This window comes from Ambystoma mexicanum, assembly GCF_040938575.1.
Source record: "Ambystoma mexicanum isolate Mex_15411 chromosome 12 unlocalized genomic scaffold, UKY_AmexF1_1 Mex_chr12_unloc.1, whole genome shotgun sequence".
In the NCBI taxonomy this organism is placed as follows: Eukaryota; Metazoa; Chordata; class Amphibia; order Caudata; family Ambystomatidae; genus Ambystoma; species Ambystoma mexicanum.
This window is the reverse complement of record NW_027182322.1, coordinates 8,487,967-8,511,429: the sequence shown is the minus strand read 5'-3', so window position 1 is coordinate 8,511,429 and position 23,463 is coordinate 8,487,967. Positions and strand designations below refer to the sequence as shown.

At 43.2% G+C, this 23,463-nt stretch overlaps 1 long non-coding RNA gene and 1 other non-coding gene across 3 annotated transcripts in view; one reads left to right on the top strand and one right to left on the bottom strand.

Moving 5' to 3' along the window:
• The window catches only part of LOC138529512 (uncharacterized), a 230,096-nt gene extending 210,258 nt beyond the window's left edge, over positions 1-19,838 (bottom strand). For both annotated transcript variants that reach the window (XR_011284840.1, XR_011284839.1), the window contains exon 1: positions 19,713-19,838. This is a non-coding gene — a long non-coding RNA (uncharacterized lncRNA). The remainder of the gene's footprint in view (positions 1-19,712) is intronic.
• A 527-nt stretch (positions 19,839-20,365) lies between these two features.
• Positions 20,366-20,437, top strand: TRNAA-UGC (transfer RNA alanine (anticodon UGC)). Its single transcript has one exon. It is a non-coding gene; the product is annotated as a tRNA-Ala (tRNA).
• Positions 20,438-23,463: the final 3,026 nt, after the last annotated feature.

Genomic DNA, 23,463 nt, shown 5'->3' with positions numbered 1-23,463 from the left:
GGCTGGTTTCTTCCTGGAGGGTTTAGGTTTCCCCTTTTCCTCCTTCTTCTTTGAAATTGCTGTCAGTAAGTCCTGTGGACTAGGAGTTATATCTTCTTCTATAATCTTCCCTTGCGAGCCCCTTAAGGTACTCTCCCTGGCCTTCCTAGTCTGCTCCTGTTCCCTTTTGCTGGGAGGCCTGGGGTACTTGATACAACTCCAAGAGTTTTTAAGTCATTCACCAACAAGACTTTCCCAGGTACTTCACTCTGCACACTTACAGGTATCTTGACAGTCATGTCATTGCACTGGATGAGAGCTGGTAACTGTGGAAGCATTTGAACAGGGCCTCCAGCAAGCCTAGTTAGGAATGTGGATGCCTTAGCAACATCCTCTTCCTTGAAAAATGATTCATCAACTACTGTTATGCTGGCCCCAGTGTCTCTGATGGCAGGGGTCTCCTGACCATTCACAAGAACACTGTCTTTGTAATACTCTTTAGTATTGCCTGGAATAGAATTATAGACATCTAAGTTCTGTTGTTCCCACAGACCCAGGGATACTAAAGAAACACCGGCTGAGACTTTCATGGGTTCCTCAGCCAGTAAGTGAAAGTTTCCACTTGCCATTGGTGCTTCATCCTCTGGGGAGAAGGCTAAAGGGACAGTGTGGATCCCTGAAGGTTTACCCTTACATCTGGGATCCCCTTTCACATGGTCAGATGACCCACAAGCATAACATTTACCAAATGTCTTTATGAATGGGGGTTTGTTGTGACCTCCTTCTGGTTTGGCACCAGGAGGTACACTAGCCAGATTCAGTTTCCCTTGTGGCTTACCCTTGTTATGTTTGGGACCCTCTTTTGGAGTGGAGGTATTGGAATTCTCTTTGGTATCTTTCTTGTGCTGCTTCCCCTCATCCTTCTTCTGAGCTACCCCAGAATCCTTGCGAGTAGCCCTGTTGGCAACCCACAAGTCAGCAGCCCTTGCTAACTTCTTTGGATCAATTTCCTCAGAGTCAGCCAAGTGCTGTCTCAGCTCAGGAGAGCGGGCATCATACATAGATTCCAGCATAAACAGATTTCTCATACCTTCATAAGTGTTAACTCTGTAACCCTTAACCCATCCATCTAGGTTTTTCAAACATTCAGTCACCCAGGTTGCCTAAGGGGTACCATCATACTTTTTGAGGTTTCTAAACCTCTTAAGATACTGAGCAGGAGTCTTCCCAAATCTAGCTATCAAAGCTAGCTTCACAGTTTCATACTCCTTTCTGTCTATATCCCCCAACTCCATTACCACATCAGTTGCAACAGGGGGTAGCCTAGAAAAAAGCCAAGGAATCAACTGATTCCCTGTAATGTCTTGAATCCCATGATTAGATTCAAAAGCAGTCAGCCAATCCAAAATATCAAGCTTAACCTCATACATACTTACTGCATCTTTGGGCATGTGAGGCCTCTTAGGACTGGAAGACCTAGAGGACTTTGGGAGAGAACCAGTTTCAAGAGACGACGTTTTCATTTCAAGTGCATGATTCAACTCCATTTCTCTGAGTTTAAGTTCTTGGTGTTTGCTTTCAGATTGAGCTTGGATTCTTTTAAACTCTAACTCAAGTCTCATTTGTTCTAAAGAGACACATTCAGGACTTAGTGTTGGACCTGATGGGGTCCCTGTGGTCAAAGGCTGAGGCCTATGAGCAGGTAGTGGTAAGACGGCCTACATTCTGAGACTTGTCTGCTTCATCTAACCCATCCATAACATTAGAGTTGGGCTCTGACATATTATCATCCTCATCAATATTTTGCACATTTGCTGCAGGGGTGGGGGTTTCAGACCCACTCCTCAGACATTGATATTCTAACAACTTTTCTATCAATTCAACCGTGTTGCCTTTTACAGTGAGATTCCTAGCTTTACACATCTCTCAAATGATCAACTGTTAAAATGACTAGGGTCTCCTGTCTGTAGTTTTCCATATCAGTCATGATAAACCAATTGCTTCTCTAGTGTTGCTTAGCCTTGTGAGGACTATTTGAACAAAGTTAAAAGTAGCACTCTAAATGTAATAAATATACTTTATCCTCACCACTTTATCCATCCCCTTTGGGAACACTACACAAAATTAAGACTACAAGTGTAAGTACAATTTCACCTTTGGTACAAGCCTGTACTACACAGTAAAGTGGTAGCGATGGCTGAGCAGCCAGAATTATCTCAAGAGTAAAGTGAGCAGTAGAACAAGTTACACAAAAGACCAACAATTACAGTGATTCAAACACTTACTCAAGGTTTCTTGGTAAAAGAACATTTTATTTGCAGTCAGTTTGAAAACATTACACTAGCAAGAGCAGCTCAATATCACACACTAATAAACCACAAATACACAACCGATAAGTAAATGCACACGTTTAGCTCCCCTGAAGTGGGAGCAAAATGGCACTTCAGATACTTTCAAAAGGGGTAAAAAGACATGGTTATAAGCATTAATAGCACAAATACTTGATTAGGCAGGGCAAAGGGTTTCGTAAACTACAACCAGCAATTCAGCTCATAGGCCTGGGCCAAAGTCAATGGTTCAGAGTCTTTGTATAGGATAGCACAGTTCTGGTTGTAAACAGTTAAGGGAAAGACAAGCCTTCGAAGTTGAGAAAGTTTCCACAAACCTTCGCAAGGGCCAAAAAGATTTCCAGGCCACGTTTGCACAGTACCTTGAAAGTGAAGAAGAGCTGTAGCTGAGGCAGTTGTTCCTGGCAGTTCGAGCAGAGCTCGCTGTTCGTGAGCTTCAGTCTTGGGAACAAGAAGGAGGACATCGGGAGGTTCCTGCACTGCCCAGGGATGAAGCCAAAAGCTTTAGCAAGACATTGGTTTAAGGTGTGAGTGCCTTAAAGTCCACAAGATGGTTTCCTTCCCTCTGGCTATCCGGTTTTCAACAGCACTCTGTAGAAAATTCGACCAGATGGGGACGGTGTCCAGGTGGCTTGCGAGTTGGTTGTTCCCACCAAACTCAAGGGAAGAAGTTAACCTTGAAGGGCTTCTCCGTCAATGGAGTTTCAGGCAATTCAGACCTGCAGCAGGGGTTTACCGGTCGTCCAGGAGTTGCAGCAGTCCTCTTCCTTCAGCTTGTGTTAGGTTCTTTCGTTCCAGTGGTCGACTCTGCTTTCCAAGTCCCAGAAACCTGCTTTTAAACAGTTTTCCCCCATTCATTCCAGCCTGGCTGTAACTCACACAGCAGGGTGGCTGTCCTTGCCGGACAGCCAGCCAATCACGCCAGAGTGCATTCAGGTCTCCTAGGAGACTAAGCATAAGGAGTTTCGGGCACCTCCCTCACATCCTGTCCACCCCAGACACTCAGGCGCCAGAGGAGTACTTCAGCACTGTAGCCCACCAAAGGCCAACAAACAAAGGGACCAAACCTGGCTTGGCGCGCTCCTAAATACATTTCAAAGTTCCATGTGAACCAATCAATAGACCTACCCACCTTCTTCTAGAACCCACTAACGTGGCAGAAAAAAGCCAACACACACTTGATGTGCGCAGGGCGGTCATATATTATCTGAAAAAGACTAAACCACTAAGAAAAACAAACCAGTTTTTCGTTTCAGTGGTGGCTGGTGTAGAAGGGGACCCTGTCTCGAAATCAGCCATCTCAAAGTGGATTGTAAATTGCATCACACTCTGCTACACTCTTGCCAAGAGAGATCTGCCCTTCAAGCCTAGAGCACACTCTACTTGGGGCACTGGGGCTTACATAGCATTCATTGCAAATGTTCCTCTCGAGTCCATTTGCAAAGCAGCAACCTGGAGTTCTATACACACCTTTACAAAACTCTACTGCATAGATACTCACTCGAGGTCTGATTCTCAGGTGGGACAAGAAGTACTAAGACATCTCTTTACTACTGTTGCTTCTCACACCCCATCTCCAACTTTGGGTACTGCTCGCTTGTCTATGCACAGCATGTGACTCTAAGCAGATCCACAAGCATCAGTAGACATGCATTACTTACCGTAATAGCATTTCTAATGATTCTATCTGCTTAGATTCACATGTGCCCACCCTTCCTCCCCGCTCGGATTAGAAGGAACATAGACATTTTACTATTCTCTCTATCTGTACTCACGTTAGTCATAAGGCTCCCTCACGGCAGAAAAAACACAACCAGAGGGACCTCGACACTTGAGGTATTTTGGGTACACTACACGTTGTTAGGGAGAATTCTCAAAATGTGCTAATTTCCCTTACCTTTGAGACCCCCAGCAACTTTGCTGGATTTCTAGGATTTTATTTTTTTACCTGGGAAGAGTGTGAGCCATTTTATCCCACTCTTCCATGTATTTTGATGAACGTTTTACTTTTGTGTTCTTTGGTTATGGAGTTTTAAAACAACTCCATGGGCATCATCTTTTTCTGTGTGTCAAACAGCACCTTCAGTGCAGTGGCACAGGGATGTCTTTCAGACTTCCCAAGGATTAAATACCTTCTCTGGGACTGACTACTGTCTCCCAGAGCATGTAAAATTAAATTGACTTTAGTCTCTTTAAAATTGCAGACCCAGCACAAACTATCTTCCTATAGAGTGCTGGAGGGGTAGCATAGCTTCCCCTGAGTCAAAACACTCATGTAACAGTCAAATGTTACCCTTTCCTACTTTAAATCGCTGGTGGCAGTGGTTTAGATCAAACTATCATGATTTTTCCCGACCGCGAACAACAGTAGCTAAAAATCGGGTCAGCCATGTTTTTCAATATGGCGCACCAGAAAAAACAGACTCCGGTCGACTTTTTTGCCATTTCTTGTTGTCCATTGAGTTGTTTTAAAACTCCATAACCAAAGGACAGAAAAGTAAAACACACATCAAAATACATGAAAGAGTGGGAAGGAAAGGCTCACACTCTTCCTAGAAATACAGCAAAGTTGCTGGGGGTCTCAAAAGGTAAGGGAAATAAGCACACTGAGAATTCTCCCTAACAATGTGTAATGTACCCAAAATACCTCACGCATCGAGGTCCCCCTGTCTCAATCCGCTGTATACTCGGTAGGCCTACACAAACATGATGGTTGCTAGTTTAGTCCCAGGCACATATATCATGTCTCAACACTTGATTGACCTATAAAACACATTTTATTCACACACGTAAATTTCATTTATACTTCACAACAAAAAATAAATTGAAGAAAAAAAGTGCCCTTTTCCACAAGGCACATACACATAAAACAAACTCAACTACTTTATCAGTACAATGTTGTAGCAGATCGTGGGGTTAGTAGGTGACATCAACATATATGTACACAATCTTGTCAATTTGCGTATTTCCACAGAATTTTATATATTTGTTAATAAGGCTATTTATTGTCACAATTATTGAGAAAAAGAGACAGCTGTTATCTTCTCTCCCATGTTAGGTTTTCTGTTTCAATCCGCTGTGAAGTATAAATGAAATTTACGTGTGTGAATAAAATTTGTTTTAAAGGTAAATCAAGTGTTGAGACATGATCTATATGCCGGGGACTAAACTAGCAACCAGCATGTTTGTGTAAGCCTACCGAGTATACAGCGGATTGAGACAGGCGTAGTCGGCCTTAGTTTTTCTCTTGTTTTCCTGATCACGGGAAGAGCAAGGAACGCAGCAAGAGCATGTGAGTTCCCTAAAGGGAAGAAGGGACACTGGGGGGCACAAGGAGATATGCCTAAGATTAATTAATGTAAAACATGTGAATAAAAGACGAGAGAGAGAAGGAAATACTGAACCCTTTACAAAGAAGGAAAGCGAACAAGAAGTATGAGACATTACGTTTTGCAAGTGTATGCAATACATATTGAAGAAAAACCCTGACAGGATAGTGTACCAGGCAGGTGCTGTGTTAGATAAAGTAGACTCAAGAGAAAATTACATTTAAAGGTGTGGGCAGATGACACAGGAAGAAAAGCCCTGACAGGAGAGTGTACCAGGCAATTGCAAGAGTGTAAAGAACGCCCTGGCAAGACAGTATACCAGGCAATTGCAAGAGTGTAAAGAAAGCCCTGGCAGGATAGTATACCAGAGAAGAACAAGCATGTCTACAGGCGAAAAGTCCTGGTACATCAACACACAACAGACAAAACCAAATTGAACAGTGTACAAAGAATACATCAGCAGAAAGGGGTCCTTAGAAGGATATATCAGGACAAGCAAAAAAACGGTGTAAAACTAAGGCAAGAGAATATTACCTTTGAAAGTGTGTACACAGCAAATGCAAAGGAAAACCTGGCAGGGGAGAATACCAGGCAAGTGCATACGGGAATGTCTTGGTAGGGGAATACAACAGGTGAAGACAAGTTGAATACTATACAAAAAATATATCAACAAAAAGGGGTTCTGATAAGGATGAATAAGGACCAGCCAAAGGTTGGTTGAAACAAATCAAACAAGAAGTGAAAACCTGGCAGGAGAGTACACCAGGGATTCTAATAAGATAAGGATGAAGAACCAAGTTGTTTTAGTGGAACAGTTGCACTGTGAATTAAGAGAAATTCAAGGGACTGATATCGTTCAGCATACAACAGTAGGAAGAGAAATCCAGGGAAAGGGAACTACCCTCTGGAAGAAGGAACTCTGTCCCTCTGGAACTTTTGTGTTAGAGTTACGTATTCTTCTTTTGAACATTTATAAACCACTTAAAGCCAAAGACATTATGCTTTTTCAGCATAGAGGAGTGTGAGGGCCAGAATAGTACTTTGAACAAGGGACGGTTTTACTTTGGACATCTTAAGTCTGACAGACTCTTAGTTTTAGGTAGGGAAACACCACTAGTACAGGGACAGAGAGGCATTTCCCCACCCCCCTTTTCTTTGAATAAAAGTCTTTAACCAAAACTGTGAACCCGTGATGTCCGAGTCTCATTCCTGGCTCCTCACACCACCCTCTCTGTTGTATTCGATGCGTGGCCCACTTTGTGTGCAGTACAGATCCATGAGGCAAGACTATCATGGAAATCACTACATGCCCTAGACATGCAATTGTTGACAGTATGCAAAAGAGTGTTAAGTGTGAAACGAGAAGAAGGCAGCTGAGGAACATGTAAAACTGGTACAAATATCAGAGTAAGATTAAGCAAGAATACAAGAAGGACACCAGAGTTGTAATGCAAGGTTCAAAATTGAGGGGAGCTGGGAGCTATTTAACGCCTGCTTCATGCATGGTAGAGCATGGTTAGCTTGAAACCAAATCACTACCGGGATCTACTTTTGGCTCCTAATGCCAACTGGTGCCTTCTAAACATGTAAATGTGGAATTAACTTTCAGTATTTGAGAATGTTAATAAAGAAGAATTAGAAGACATCTACTATACATTTGATTTTGTATTTGGTTTATTTGTATTGCGTTCCTGGCCAGGAGGCATCTTTAAACACATTTAATCACAATGGTTCATACAAACTGGACACAAAGTTAAAAGGAGCATTTTTGGTAGCTTCTGGTTCCCCAGAAGTACCTCCTGCCTAATAGGTAATGCCTGACACCCAAAAGCTGGTTTTAGGTCCTGCTCATCGAATCTCAATTTCGAACCCTGTAATGTTTTGAGTAAAGAAAATGTGTTGTAAAATATCAGGGTCATGAGTTAAGAATTGGATTTTGTTTGAAGTAAGGTGTGGTATGCATGCAACTGTATTATTTAATACTACAGTCAGCCAATAACTGGACTCATAAAATGCTATGCAAGAAAAAGCATATATTAAAAGCATGCATGAATATATTTATTTATTTATTTATTTTAACTCTTGCTATAGTGCCAAATCGCCCACAGGCCTCACGGCTCACACAAAAAAAACAAGACAAACAGTCAGATACAGGCAAAGAGTGCTGGGTGGCCGCGATCGATAATAGCAGCCAGGTTTGATTTTAAATCAAGCATGGCTGTCTCTGTGCCAAGATGGGCACAGTAACCGGATTGACGAGGTCCCAAAATCACGTTGTTGTCGATGAATTTTTGTAACTGAAGGTAAGCAGCACGGTCCATAACCTTCAGTAAAAACGGGACATTAGTTATTAGTCAACAATGCTTTGGGAGAAGAGGGTCAAGATTTGCTTTCTTGAGTAATGGTGTGAGCCATGCTTCCTTCAGATTTGTAGGTACTCGACCCTCGATGAAGGATTGATTGATGAGCTTAGACACCCAAGGACTAGCATTGTACCAGCAACCTGGAGGGACAAGTGTCACCCTTACATGAGGTAGGCCTCATATTGAGAATGATCTTATTCACCTCGGCAACAGTGCAAGGGGTGAAGGAAAAAGAGGGCTTTTGAGAGGAGGTGTTGTCAGCTGGACCTCTACACGAGGAAGAGGGGGGTGATATGGCCGCTGAACAAGAAAGTGGTGGCTTGGTGGTCTCACTGAATGACAGCAAGGAGCGAGAGTGTTCCGATGTGCCTCCCCTCACCCTCTCTCTCTGAGCATTGGCATCTCCGGGTAAGGAAGGCACTCTGAAGCACAAGAAACTGAAGCAGAATTTTCAAAGACATCAGTTTAGTTTCTTCCAGCAGGCAGGATACACCATACAGCATTAAAGACATCTGTGGAACTCTCCTAAAAACTCCTCTGAGCTCACCCTCCCTTTTGTACACTCTAGGAAGGTGAGGTAATGCCTGATCAGAAGTACAACACCCTTCCTACCTATGATTTGTTGGCCTATAATGGCATGATCATGCACAACCTCTCTTCTTGCTTGTGATTCGTTGGCCTATTGCCACTCAGACCCAGACTGAACAGGTTTTATTCAGCTCAGCCTTCATCAGTGTCCTCTGCATGAACTTTTATTTTAAAAAGTCTGTCCATTGAGGTCATCATGAGTTAGCACAAAAACATGACCATTTTGTATGCTCAATCCTCCATCTTAGAGTGCCTGACTTTGTCACAAACCCAAAATGGCTGACCAAATACAAAATGCCTGACCAACCTATTTTTACCCATAACTTCAGGTCTGCTTAGTTTTATACCTATATTCTTTGATAATGTATCATAACATGTACTACCTGACACATTCTCTACTGCACATGACATTCAGACCCCACAACAGATCGTCCTTCAAAGCGCTTTCCTGTAAGGCACTATAATTCTGATTTCTACAACATTTAGAGTAATTGATCACCCCAACAAGTTATCACCATTCGGTTTGAAGGTGAGTGGGTCTATCTCCATTGCATTCAGTTTGAGGGGGAGGTGGGACTCATTCCTTTACAAAGATAAGTTAGAAATGCCAAAATACCTAATCGCTTGTAGCCACAATAATCTAAATGTTCCACTTGTTGAACATATGTTGAACATAGGTAAAATCAGCCAAAGCTCCTGTGGTATAAAAGAGAATAATACTCATTATAAAGCCCATAGAGCTCAATGCTTCCCTAACTCAAAAGGGGGTAATGGAAAGATGTCTGTGAATAATAATCACAAAAAGCCTCCAACACCTTATTCCTCTTCTGAAACAATAATGGTCACTGAATTGTATGAAATTCCTTCAAAAATGTTACGGAAAATTGGACGCAAATCAGCCAAGCACAAAGAGCTAGAAAAACTGACTTTGTTGCAAGGGATTTCAAGTCCAACAATTCCCTCATTACTGGGACAAGGAAGACGGATGGCAAAGAAACACTTCTGTGGGAGTGATCTCCTAATTGGTGTATGACCTACACCTGAAGGGGACTGGGAGGCTTAAAAAGCCCCCTCAGGTGCAGGCATTAGAGAAAGAGAAGCAGAGCAACGGAAGAGGAAGAAGCAGCACAGGCAGTGGTTACAGCTGAAAGGGAAATCTGTGGCGAAACAAAACGTCAGGGCCACTGGTCCTGAGAGAGTCTTTGCCGTTGACTCTCCCTGTTGCTCAGGTCGTTGGCCCAGTGACATTTAATTGTGAAGAGTTCGCGCAGCGGTAAGCAGCAGTAGCGAGGGAAGAGTTCCCTCTTCAGAGGTTCCAGGTGGCTGGGTTGCACCTGGCCCTCTCAGAAGCAGAGGAGGCTCCATTCCTGAGTGGCGTGAGTGGAGGAGGATCAGAGGAGGCTGTCCACCTGACCACAAGGAGGCCACTAGTACCGAAGACCTGTGAACACCGAGCGAAGCGTAATCAAGTGACTTACCAGGTGAGTTCACAGCTTGCAAGTGACTCCTGAGCTGTACAACGCTGTCCGTGTGTTCGCGGAAGGCCGCTTCACTTGAGAGTGAGTGAAAGCAGCAGCAACAGTAACTTTGAATACCGAACTATAAGAAACCAAAAAAAGTGATGCCTGTTGAAACTAAGTGACTGTATAAACAAGCGCATGAGAGTGTGGAAAGCCCAAAAACCCAAGGAGAAAGTTGTAAACAGTCTAAAAGCTGACAAGCACTACCCAAGCCAAGAGTTTTTTGCCAATCAGCAATAGCAATATAACAAACTGTACTCAAGGCCAGAGGGGAATACTGGGAGGCTTAATGATTGTGAGACTTACTGCTTATGTGCTATGAAACACAGATCTTCAGGTGATAGATACATATATTGCCAAAGTCAAGACTGAGGAAAAGTGAGACTATCTGTTGATCATTATTTGGTTGTTGGTACAGAGGGGAAAGGAGCATAGTTGCCAAGAAGTCTTAAAGAGCACTAATGTGGTTTCTTGTTTCCCTGCAACTCATTTAAAGTTTGATGCTGAAGAAGCCCAATGAAGTTGTTGTTATTCTAAGTTGGAAGTTACCACTGAAGCACTTTTCTGTTTTGTTGTTGAAGAGGTAGACGGGCAGGCGAGTATAACTGTAGGGCAGAAGTTGTTCCCTACAAGAGCCTGGCAAAAGAATGAGCCAGGTAGTAGTTGATGCAAGTGCTGAACTGTGGTTCTAACAGAAACAACGCATGTTGATTAGTGACACTTGAAGAAGAATTGTAAGAGCTGGTTGAAGAAAAAATACAATTCTCTTTAAAATCAAGATTGCAGTAAACCATTCGAACAAACACATTTGTTGTTGCTACAATGAGGAAACCTGTTCTTACTCCAGGAGGAGTTAGAATAATGTATTTCTTTTTTAAACCAAAAGTTCAAACAATTATCCTGACAAATACATGTTTTGTAACTTGTTGCTTACTTGGAGAAGACAAATTTGAAACAGTTCTTATTCCAGGAGGAGTTGGAACTTGTGGTTTCTTGAGACACTCTACTGAAGCAACAGAACTTTATGTAATCGAACACCAAATCTTAAGAACTGTATCGGATGTTTGGTTTCCTTTGAACTGTGGAGAAATTGCTGGTTCAGATCTGGGGAATGGAAACTCGCCAAGGTTATGAGAAGATACATTGAGCAAATTGTGAATCAGATCGTATGTTATACGTTGTCATTGTATTGAATTGCCATACATTTCCTTTTTGCTTTATATGTTGTAGAAGTGTCAGAGTAAGATGTCCTTTTGTTAGAGTGTTTCCTTTAGTTTATTTTAGGCAGGGAAATCCTCATCAGGGTAGGCATAGTGAGGCATTTATCAACCTGTTCATTTAATAAAATGGCTAAAGTTGAAAACTCTTTACAAAGTTGTCTGCCTCACCTTTCTGGCCCGTCACACTACCCAGAGTCCTGTCAGTCTTTCGCATGGGTCCCTATACCTTAAATCTGACACAGATCTCCTAGTGAAAAACATTGTAGCCCCCAAAGAGGAGGATATGCAAGATTCCCATGCTAATTAGAATGTCAGAATGGGGCAATTCCCCATCCCGGATCTGTTGGGGTGCTCATTACAAGAGCCATGAGGCACATCCCTGTAATACAGAGGAGTGGCACTCATACATCTTTGGGCTCTCTGGCAACCTGTCACACGATCTCAGAACCATGTGCAGTACTGCACATAAAGAAGCAAACTTTGACCAAATACATCCCGCCACAAGCTTCCACTTTCATTGCTGCATAGATAAAAAAAAAATGAGGACATAATCCCTCCTCCGAATCCCTCTCCCTGCTACCCCTTAATCATGCCAAGCCTGCACATACCCTAAAATTGACAAGGTGGCTATGGTTAGATTCTACATAGTCTTAGGTATGCTGCCCCCCATGCACCTCTGTCTGTGCACACTGTCTGTAAATTATAGGGCCTTTCACTAAAAAATAAATTTGATTTAATTAAAGTAAATAAGCGCTCTGACTCTGCGGCGACAACCCCTAAACATGGCTGTTGTCCAGGTGACTACGGGTTAGGCTGTTTTGGGTAGAGGAATGGGTGCTGACGTTTGGATTTCAGTACAGGGCGAGATTTATTTATTTTGCAAATACTAAATCCTTAACACAATTCTGTAAAAGTATCAAGATTTGCACCAAAAGGTTGTTAAGACATTACGGTAGTTGGTTAACACATGGAATTATGTTGTAAGGTGGCTAGAGGTGCAAAGCATAGAAAAATGTAAATCCTGCATAAATTTGATGAAACTATCTCTGTGGCAGAGGTCGAACAGGGACAAATGCCCACAGGCGACCCTTGCACTGCCTATCTTACATCAAAGTCAAACAGCCAGGTGTGCACATGGACTTCCTGTGCGCCCCTTTTTAGCATGTCACATCATTAGACTGTAAAGAACTCGACCATTCGCAGGGTGGGCGTGCGCTCGCCTGGGCATTTTTTAAATGTTTAAATGGGATCATGGTAGAACTTAGAAAAATGTGAGGGGCTAATCCACACACATTTTCTTATGCTCACACCACAACAAAAGCAAAGACCCATGTACTATGGCATGGACACAGCCTACAGACGCAGTCAGGCCCTGTCGTATTTAGTTGGAATGTGACAGCCAGGAGTACACAATGCCATCTCCAGGAAGGAGGACCAAACTTTCCCATGCCATGGTCCGCCTGATTAACTGCCAAAGGCTCCATGGGACCGCCCTGCTCTTTTGTTAAGCCCTGCAGCCGGTGGCAGCTATTAACATACCAGTAAAGGGTACTTAGAACAGGCCCACATGGGGTCTGGCTGCAGAGGTAAACAAAGGAGACAGGAAACCCAACAACCTTTAACATGTAACTGTGTAAACCTCAAGCCAGCTCCCGCCCTCATTATCAATGACACTGAACGGTCATGTTTGGGTCTGTTGTTTACAGTAGTCCACCCGGCATAAGGTATGAGAATGTGGTTTGCTGGAGCCAGAGAGTCTGGTCTTTTCGCAGCTTCAAGGGTGACCTGTCGCTTTAACAGGGACCACCCAGGGAGGACAATTAAGCCAAGTAAATCTTTGAACACAAAAAACAAGAATATGGGTGGGACTTAGTAGCACAATGGGGGTGAGCCCAGTTCTCTTTATGATGAGAGAAGGGTTCAGCCAATTTAGTTCTAGGGCACACCTTGTTCCTGTTTTCACCCCTTTACCTTTCCGGTTGCAAAGTACTTTTGTTATGACCTCACGCATACCGACGATTGTTGGCAGAGACCCCAGGTTTGATTCACTAAGGTAGGCTTAGCCTAAACCAATCACTGTGGCACAGATGGCTTTGGCAGATCATCTGAAGACTTCACAAGAAGTAAAAAAGAAGAAATCAACCTTGGGCCCTGGCTAAAGATACAGTCTGCCTTACATCTTCTGCCAGTGAAGGAAGACTAGTATATCCAAAGAGGGAACAAGATCCCTCCCCTAAACTTCTTCCAGGGAACAGAGGGAGAAAAGAACTCAGAGGACACTCCAGTCACTCCAGACCCACCGGTACCAAGTCAGCATACAGCATGCCCTGCTAGCCTCTGTAGCAAGCTTCCTGAATAGGGAGTGCCAGAAGGTCTCTGAACCTACAACTAAGGACAAGGTAGCTGCCTGCAACACACTTCACAGCTGTGAGCCATCTGCCTTAAAGGACAACATGACCCACTGATGAAACTGTGAGAATTAATAAAGTAGATATTTGTATACAACCTTGACTGGACACTCCTTTTATCATTGGGCAATAATTCTATTTTTGCTGTGTTGCAACTAACCAACGATCCATGACCTTTAGAGGAGATAAGTCTGCCGTTCCATCCACGTTACCAAAATCGGACAAAGAGCTTTATCATTTTAATGGTATGCTTGTTTAATCCAATCTGTTCCGATCCATTCTGGTTTATGAGAGGTGTGTGGCGGAAATGGTTTAGAAACCGATATTCACCACTGGTACCCTGATATTTGATTCTTCACACAGACCATTTACAATGGGAAGTGATTAGTGATGGGAATAGGTAACTGGCAGTGACCATTGCAGTGGCACGTTTTACTTATACTTATACAAGGCTTTAACAAGCAGTTTAAGTGTGATAGTTGGATTGTTTGAAATTATGGGGGCAAAGACACGCTGCAAAGCTTGTATTTCACTTTGTGCCTGTGGAAGATTTTTTTGTAGTTTCTTATTTATTTTCAATCTGCTGGAGCAAGCCATATATGCTGACTGAACATGTTGAGTGTGCACTCTACTTCTGGTTCTACTGAGGTGGTGCCGGTGTTCCGTTTCTCTTCAACCAAGGAAAGACATGTTTAACCAGCTATTGACTGAAAAGGTTTTAAAATATCCAGAGAATCTGTGGTGCTTAATATTCCAGGTAAGGCTCCTGCGAAAACTAAGTCAGACAATTTAAGGAAGAATAAACCATCCTGCAAGGTGGGGAACCCGCCTATTATCAATACTGAAGAACTGGGAGGGCAGGAAAGAACTCAATCAGCTGGTAATAACCACAGTGATCAGGGGGGAAATAACTTCTTTCTTCTTTCTTGAAATTGGTAATCCAGCTGCAGAGATCTCATGGAGACGGCGGGACGCGGCTACGACCAGCACTGTCGAAATATCAGAAGGCCAGAAGGGCTGTATTGGCTCTGTTATAGATAACAACCCATAGTACCGACCCCTGAAGTTGTGATACCGTTAGTAACCTGTCAGAACAACATCCAATGCTTATCTACCACCCCAGAGCTATACACAGATTCCGAGGATGCAGAAAGCTTGATTGTGGATAGCAAGAAGTCCTCAGGCGCTGCCTCAAGCATGGCTATGCTTCAATTTGCAGTTACATTTCTACTTCAACTTTGCAGTAGAATTCATGAAGATCTGAAACTGTATGGTGGGTCAGTGATGGAACTTGAGAGACTTATGTGTGAGAAGTCTGCGAGTCTGGCTGGCACAACTGATAACATTCCTCGAGAGGCGAGAGATAAGTGCAGGAGGATCACCTGGGTGAAGGGTCCTCTGGGAGTGGGGGAAGAATGGGTGGACTAAAGCAGACCTCCCAGCTAGACTCCATGTCGTAGCTAACTGTCCCCCCAGAATTGGAAACGAGCACATAGTAGGTCTGTCATACGCAGATGATCTTGGAGTCTTTGTACACAAATATATGGGTTTGTCAATTACTATTAGAGGACTGTGTTTATATGCAGATGAAAACGAGCATGTGATCAATTACGATAAAACCAAGATTATGCAGTTTGCTAATAGGCCAGCAAGGAAGCCGGTATTGTCGACATCTCACAGTATTATCGAGAATGTGGATAGCTACACATACCTGGGCTTTGAGATCGGAAAGTCTCTGGACTATACTGAAACGGTACTGATAAAAGGCAGGAAAGCGGCACATCTTGGTGCGTTGTTCAATAATTTTGCAAAACAAACTGCCGACTATTGCCTTAAAGGATTGTTGGTACTTTAGAAACAAGGCTTTTGTCCTGCAATCCTTACGGTCTGGAACATTTGACACTGAGGGACCTGAGATGGTTAAATATTCTGGAAGGAAAATTGTGGAGGAAGATCTTGAATTTCCCTCAAACGGTCCCCATGGAATTTTTCAGACTTGAACCGGGACAGATATCTCTTCGGGCACTGGCCTTAAGAAGGAGAGGTGAGTTGTATTTCAGGGCAACACACTCTCCCAGGTGCCCTTTATTGACTAAATTAGTACTGACACCATTAATAAGTCTATTAATTATGAGCAATTGAATAATTGGTTCTTTGAACAAATTGGGTGGATGCCAGACGCTGACAGTGGCGAGACTACTATCGGCTTAAAGTTCTTTCGATAAGAAAGTAGGCATATGGGATTGGAATCGGAATTATTCCTATCTATCTAAATTGAAGACTTATCAGGCTGTTTCCCAGGTGGTTGATGAATACAAGAGCATGCAGCAGCCATATCTGCTACAATGCCCTGACCCAGCTGTTAGGAAATTGATGTTAATGCTTGCACATTAATCAACTCCCTATGTTGTCTGTAACTCGCCCCAGGCTGAAGCTTCCATTGAACAATAGATACTGCCACACGTGTAAATTAAAACACATACTTGAAGCAGCTTAACACGTGTTTACTGAGTGCAGTCCTCTGGGTCGCCTACATATGTGCAATTTGGGTTATTTTGTCAATGACTATGATAGGATAAAGAGCCCAGAGTTTTGGACGTATTGCCTACATTCTGGGATCACTACTTTGTATATTGCACTGTATCATGTATGGCTACAGGTTTTTATATTGTTAAATTCAAATACTGTGTAGCTTCTCAGACATATGTATGGCATTTTGTAAAAGTATTTTATTCTAAGTGTTTTATCAAATATTAGGTATTTTAAGAATAGTTGATTTATATATATAAATATATTCTCATTTTTTTTATTTTGGTATTAATTCTAAGATCTTACTTGACTGCATAAAGTTTTATTCATTGATTTGAATGCTAAAAGTTCTATTGAACAAGATACATTAAAGATAAAATAAATAAAAAATTAAACCATGAAGTAAAAGTAGACGTGGAAACCAGGAATGCATTTAACTCTGATATATGAACAAAATGGAACTTTTAGAGGCCCTTTTTTCGTTAGCAGTTGAGCCCTAAATTGCTGGTTGGTAAGGCAATCACAGAAGGGTAGCATGCCATTGTCAGCCGTGTCGGTTCTGCTGAAGATCACTGAAGCCTGTGGGGCAGTCTGAGGGGACCTCCTGATCTCCCAAATAATTGCTGCCATTATCAATGAGCTGACAGCTCACGCAGTAACAAGGCCTTGAAGGTGGGTGTGAGCCCTGTTTGTTGTGGCAGACGGAAGGGGCAGCTGCCCGGGGAGCAGACATTAAGCAGCTCAGAAGGGCGGGCGCAGGAAGGGGCCCACCCAGGCTACTGCCTCGGAGAACATGTTGGTAATAGATAAGCATTCCAATGTTTGAAATAAAGGAATGCACATTCCAAACGCAGCATCTGAGATGCTTTGGAGACACGCCCTCTCCAGCTTTGTGTTGACAGACCTTTTAAAGTGGGAGAAGTTTAAAAATGATGGCTCATTTAACAAGCCATTGTTTTTACACCAGTGATAAGAAATTAACATGGGGCATTTTCATTCTTAAGGCCAGCACAAAGCATCTGACCAAATGTATGCATTCTTACAAGAGAATTAATATGCCACTCAGAAAATGTTTTAAACTATGTTCTTTATTTTCATGTCTTTGAGACACCAACACGTTTTTGTATATTACTTTTTAGTTACATATGGCGCATTCCTGAGCATGTTAACTGACATTTACTTGCCAAAGTGGTCTAGTGGCTGCTTTTGGGACATGGACAAAATGCATCCGCTCAGCATCAAATTACTTTTCATTTTCTTAACATGTCAACCACTGCCAGATGGCTCCTCAATGTGACTTGGCATCTTGATTAGGAAAGCAGAGTTCATTGTGTCACCGTGCAGACCGTAAGTCTGTTGCAAATCAACGCAGTGATGTGTGCAGCAATGATTTGTGCGCTGCACAAGTCACCACCCAGTTTGTTAAGGCGTCTATGTGCTGCTCCTCTATGTAACAGCACATGACTGCTTTTGTCTGATGTGTCCAATGTCCATAAAATAGCACACTCAAATTGTTTGTGTATGTAGATCTAACAAGTGCACCATAATGCCCCCACACTTAAAAGTATTCAAAGAAGTTGTCTCAAATGGTACATCTACTAGGCCAAACACCCTTTCTACACTGCCACACAATGATTTTCACTAGCAGAATGCCAGCACTAATGAGGGATGCCAATGCCAGCTGTTAGATTAACATGGGCCTGCATTTTTGCAGAAATAACCCGTGAGGCCTGCACAATGGTGAGGGGGGTTGTAGCTGAGGAACTGTGGGCCCTATGCCACGTATCGGAAGCCGGTTTTGTTTAAAACAATACATCAATTTATTGCTGGTCAGGCTAAAGTTTGTAAGAAGTACAATCCTTTCCGTAAATGTTTACATCTTTATTGTGTGTATCTTGTAGGTTATCCGTTCTGGTCTATAGATATAATTCCCTAAAGATGATTCTGTATCAGGGACTGGGCATGCTCAGACTGAGACCCTGCCCCCCCTCATCTAAACTTCTCCAGAACTAAGAAACAAAAGAGCCCTTATTCTGCATTTGAGCGGCTGATGTTGCAGCCAATTTTTACTCACATCCAAAAACTTAAGATGTCCGAATGAGTATGTATGGTTCATGGTTACAAACAATTTAATGTTAGGGTGAGTGTTGTGAACAGTGATGTAAGCAACAAGCCTTGTGTCTGGTATGTATTTACTGGTTCATCAAATATAGAGAACTCTGATCATTGTTATATTCCCGAAATGCACTGTGATTTAAAGCAAAGCAGACATGAACACTCATTGGTGCCATTTGTCCCCTTTCCCTCTCTCATAGGGGTGTGTTTTGAGAGAGTGCAAAGGAGTGTACCAGACTGTCCACTTTGGAATGATAACCTTCTATCAGAAAATAATGAATATGGTTAGTCTAGTGTTAACCCTTGTGGAAATACAAGTGAGGTGGTTCAGACAGAATGCCTGCAACACAGGGCCAGTGGTCAGTGGGCCCTCAGACCGTGGCAGGCTGGTCACACCACAGTGTGCTACTGTGGACAGTTTGAAACTGCATTCAGGCAAGGCCTTCCCTAAGAGCAGGTGACAGAAAAACCATTTACTTGGGCAGCAACAGCTGTGTTTTCACATTAGATTTATTCTGTAAAGTACTTGAATTGCAATGTAATGAAATCAGCTTCATCTGATAGCAACTATTGATTGATTGATATTTAGGAGGGTTTTGTTGCGTGCCACAGAGATGTAGTTTGGGAGTGACGTGCACCAGTCAGAGGAGGTGCATTGTAGTGTTTCGCCCTGGGCACCAAGTTGGCTAGGAACTTCCCTGGTGAGGGGAGGTGCATGATCTTGCTAATGATCGATGCCCTGCCTTCGTTCTGACTAACACATGCAAATGCAGCACAATGTATGTAGTTACAGTCATCAGGGTTCTGCCATGGGGAGTTAGTGGAGGGAGCTTACCTTGCATGCTGACACTGGCCCTTTTGGGGGTATGGGGGTTTCAGGTCTGCACTAGGCACAAAGGTCACTGGGACCCAGGACCTGCCATAATTTATGTTTTTTTGGAAACTAGCAGGGTTTATGCCTTGGGATTCGCTTCCACAATAATCATAGTAAAAACGTGAGCGTTTTTTCCTGCACACGATTTCGTTTTGGGGTTTCTTCAGGATAAAAACAAATGCATATATATTTTTTTCAAACATGTTTATGGGACTATGTAAATAGACTCACGTGTCAGCACTAATTAAAGACTGCAAGATAAATCTACAATCACACTACAGAACATCCCTTAGGTAGACACAGTCACAGGCCCACATCTGGAAACTGGCAACACTATCAGAGAACCAGGGTTAGACTAGGTCGAAAATGAGCACCAAGGCACCTACAAAATGGCCCATCTTTACAAAATGCAGGGAAGAACATGAATCACAGAACTTACCTGGAGGCAGGAAAAATACGGTGCTCGCAAACTGCAAAAGAAGAAAATACGGTAACTTAATAGCACAGTCTCTACAAAAGAAGATGAGAACTGCATGAATTATGGGCACCGGGCTGGAGGATAGGGGCGGAGCTAGAAGATCACTGGCCAATCCGAGGAACAGAGCTGTTGTAGGGCGGGATGTGGCCGTAGGCATCAAGTGGGCGTGGTCCCAAAGATTTCCGAACAATCCCTCCCTCATGCTGCCATGGGGATGCATACAACACAGGCTCGTTTGCAGCATCACATGAGCTCCGAGTCAGAAGTCAGGTGATGTAGCTTTGCTACCGCGTTGTCAGGTGATGTAGCTTTGCTACTGGGTTGGCCCTCCAATGTTAAAGTACAGCACTGGGCGACAGGTTCCTGCTTGTAGGGCCGAGTTGTAATCCCTGAAAATCGATATTGCTTTGACGGAGATGAAATAGGAGAACGATTGTGGGAAATTGGCTCTAAACCGGAGATGAAAGTTTAAGTGGCAAATACAAACCCCACACTCACTCATGATTCCTGTGTAGGTGACAAGAAAAGAAGTGGACAAAGTGGAAAACACTGTGTGGAACAGACAGAGATGGATAACTACGTATGATGACTTTCAGTAACGACTAATACAGTGAGGGGATGTAGCTCAGTGGTAGAGCGCATGCTTTGCATGTATGAGGCCCCGGGTTCAATCCCCGGCATCTCCAGGTGGTTTATTTTTTTATTTTTCCATGGGTAAACTTCACCATTAATGAAGATATTGTTCAATTTCTTTCGTGTTTCTTGCAAAGAGGGCTATAATCTGATATCGCATCTCACTGAATTGGGCATTTTCTGTTGCTCACGTTTTGATACCACCCTTCATTTAACTATCTAGTAAAGAGTTCACACTGGACCTCATCTCTTGACATTAAATAGACAAAGCAACCTCTGCAATAGTGATTGGAGCTGCAGTAAACAGAAAACAAACAAAGAGATGGGATTCTGACGTAAAGACGTGCAGAACATAGTATAGAGCAGAGGCGTTGCTGGGAGGAGAGGGGCTTAGGGGGCTATAGCCCCGGGTCTTTTGGATGTAGACCCGGATAGAATCTTAGGGGCAACACCAAAAGGCTAGCTAGCCCCGAGCCCCGAGGGTCCTGACATTACTGTAGCCACTGATCTTTTCCAGACCTAGCAACATCCCTGGTATAAAGTCATATTGGGAATCACCAAAAGGCAGGAATGGGCGGACTTCCATCCCAGGAGACTTGTCTGAAGGTTACAGACAGCATCTGGAAGGAGTTCTCTAAAAAGGAAAAATAGGCTTACATAAAGATTTTCATTACACAAAAATATATATTATAATCTATTGGTGGATGTGCTTTTTATAAGCTTTGTTTCAACTCTCTGTTCTAGTTCATCTCTAACCTCTTAATACATATTTATATTCAGAATATAACGGCAGTTTATTCGCCTAAGAAGTATTTCTATATGTGACAGTACATCCATGCCTCTCTGCAGTAGTACATTTATTTCTTCAGACAGCATTACACAATGCCTTTATGTGGCAGCGCACAGGGCCTTTGCACTGATTTTATAGGCTAGTACAGACACATTGTGTTTTATGTATATACTGTGTTTAATAAAAATGGAGTCCAAAGGCCACTCTCCCTCTCCGACCCCATGCTCTAAATTAATTTCAAAAACGAGCCCAAAGCCTACTTCCCCTCCCATCTCAGGACCCTCCCTCTGCCCACCCACACCAGGTCCTGATTGGTGCTGCTGGGGGTTATATGACCCAATCAGCACTCTTACTGGACCCTCCGAGGACAGCGTTGCCTGGGCAGCTGGCAAAGGGAAGTGGATAGGGGTGTTTCCTGCTGGCCTATTCACCTGAGGCCCATCCTGGCACTGCAGCCCCCTGCCAAAGTTTGAAACCATCGTTTGTCATCATGTTTAACTCTACTGTTTTGAATCCTGCTATGGTGAAGTCTCACCACTTGGAACATCTGCAGCTTAAATTGTACCACTTCAACATTCCTGCTGGGGGGCATGCACCATTTTGAGTTCTGCTGCTTTGAAATTTCCTACTTTGAATGCTGCCACTGTGAGTTCCATTTTGAGTTCTCTTGCTTATGGACTGCACCATTTTGAATGGTGCTACTGTGATGTTTGTATCATTTTAAACTCTGCTGCTTTTAAATCCTGCCACTTTGAATTCTGCCACTGTGAGGTTTCACCACATTTGAATTCTGCCACTGTGAGGTTTCACCACATTTGAAGTTTGCTACTGTGAGGATACACCACATTTGAATTCTGCTACCGTGATGTATGTATCATTTTAAGTTCTGCCTCTTTTGAATGTGGCCATTCTAAAGACACACTGGGTCAATGTATACTGTTCTTAACCTTAGTGCATTGAAACTGCGCTGGTCCGGTCTATTCTACCTCTGAATTAGGCCAGAATAAGGCAGCACTGGTCATCCTGTATACCACTTCAGATTCCGAATTCCAAGTAGAGACTTACATCCATTCCACAATAAGCTAGCATCTATCATTTATCTAGTTTCCAATAATGGGCAACAGCTCAAAAACTAGAGGTTACCAATGCCACAGCAGAAATGACAGTGATCACTTGGTCAGGCACCATTCATACTCCTCCAATCTCCCCACCGACCCCAGCATTCAAGAGATAGAACTATTAGCACATTCTACCTCTCCCTTATCTACCACCCTTGGCATCACCCATACACCACCCTGCACTTTCTCACAACATCCTTTAACATAGAGCCAGCCCCCTTACAGCTGTTCACACCTACACACCCCCTTCATTGATAAAAAAGCACCTTCCTTCATCTGACACCCCTTCTTTCTTCACTGGACACCCGAAACACACCTATCCTTCAACAAACCTATTCTCGCCCACTTCCAGAATTTAAGCTTCCAACACATTCCACCCCTAACCCACCAAAGCTGTACACGCACCATGAGCAACAATTTGACATCCCCATCTAACCTCGCCACTCAGACTCAATATCATATGCCCTGCAAACACCTTACAACTCCACCCCTCCCATCTCCTCTCATTGCCTTCCCAGAACACCCCTGCCTCTTATCCATTTCCCTCCCTACATCCCCCTCGCTATCTTCCATTGCTCATCAGGCAACCTCCTCTCTCCACCTCCCACCCTAACTCTTACCCCTGCCTGCACCACCTGCCCACTACCTTTTATCAAACCTACCATCACTGCCCACTCTTGCCCCACCCCCCCATCTCAAACCTTCACTCCACATAACAGCTGCAACTTCTACTCTGAACCTGCCACCTTTCCTAACTGCATAAGCCACCTTCCATCCATGGGGGACTGCTTGCACACACATCATAGAGCCCTCTCCAGAATCCACAGCTGCCACTCACTCCGTTACCTCTCAGTCAACCCCTGACTGGCCACTGTGAGGGGTCAGCAATGCAGGGCAGTCAACTGTTTGATTATTGTTAAAAACATGTCATTTTATTAAAGTAAAATTGTTATTAAATACCTAACTATCACTACTCTGCTGAGGATTTCCCTGCCTAACAAAAACTAGAAGACAACACTCTAACACAGGATGTCTGGCCCTCACACTTAAACATCAAATACAAATAAAAAAGATATGACAATTTGTGCCTTGAAACACTTGTTTCGCACCTTGCAACACTTGTGTATAGGCGCGTTATAAATGCCATATCATATCAAATAACACCAATAAT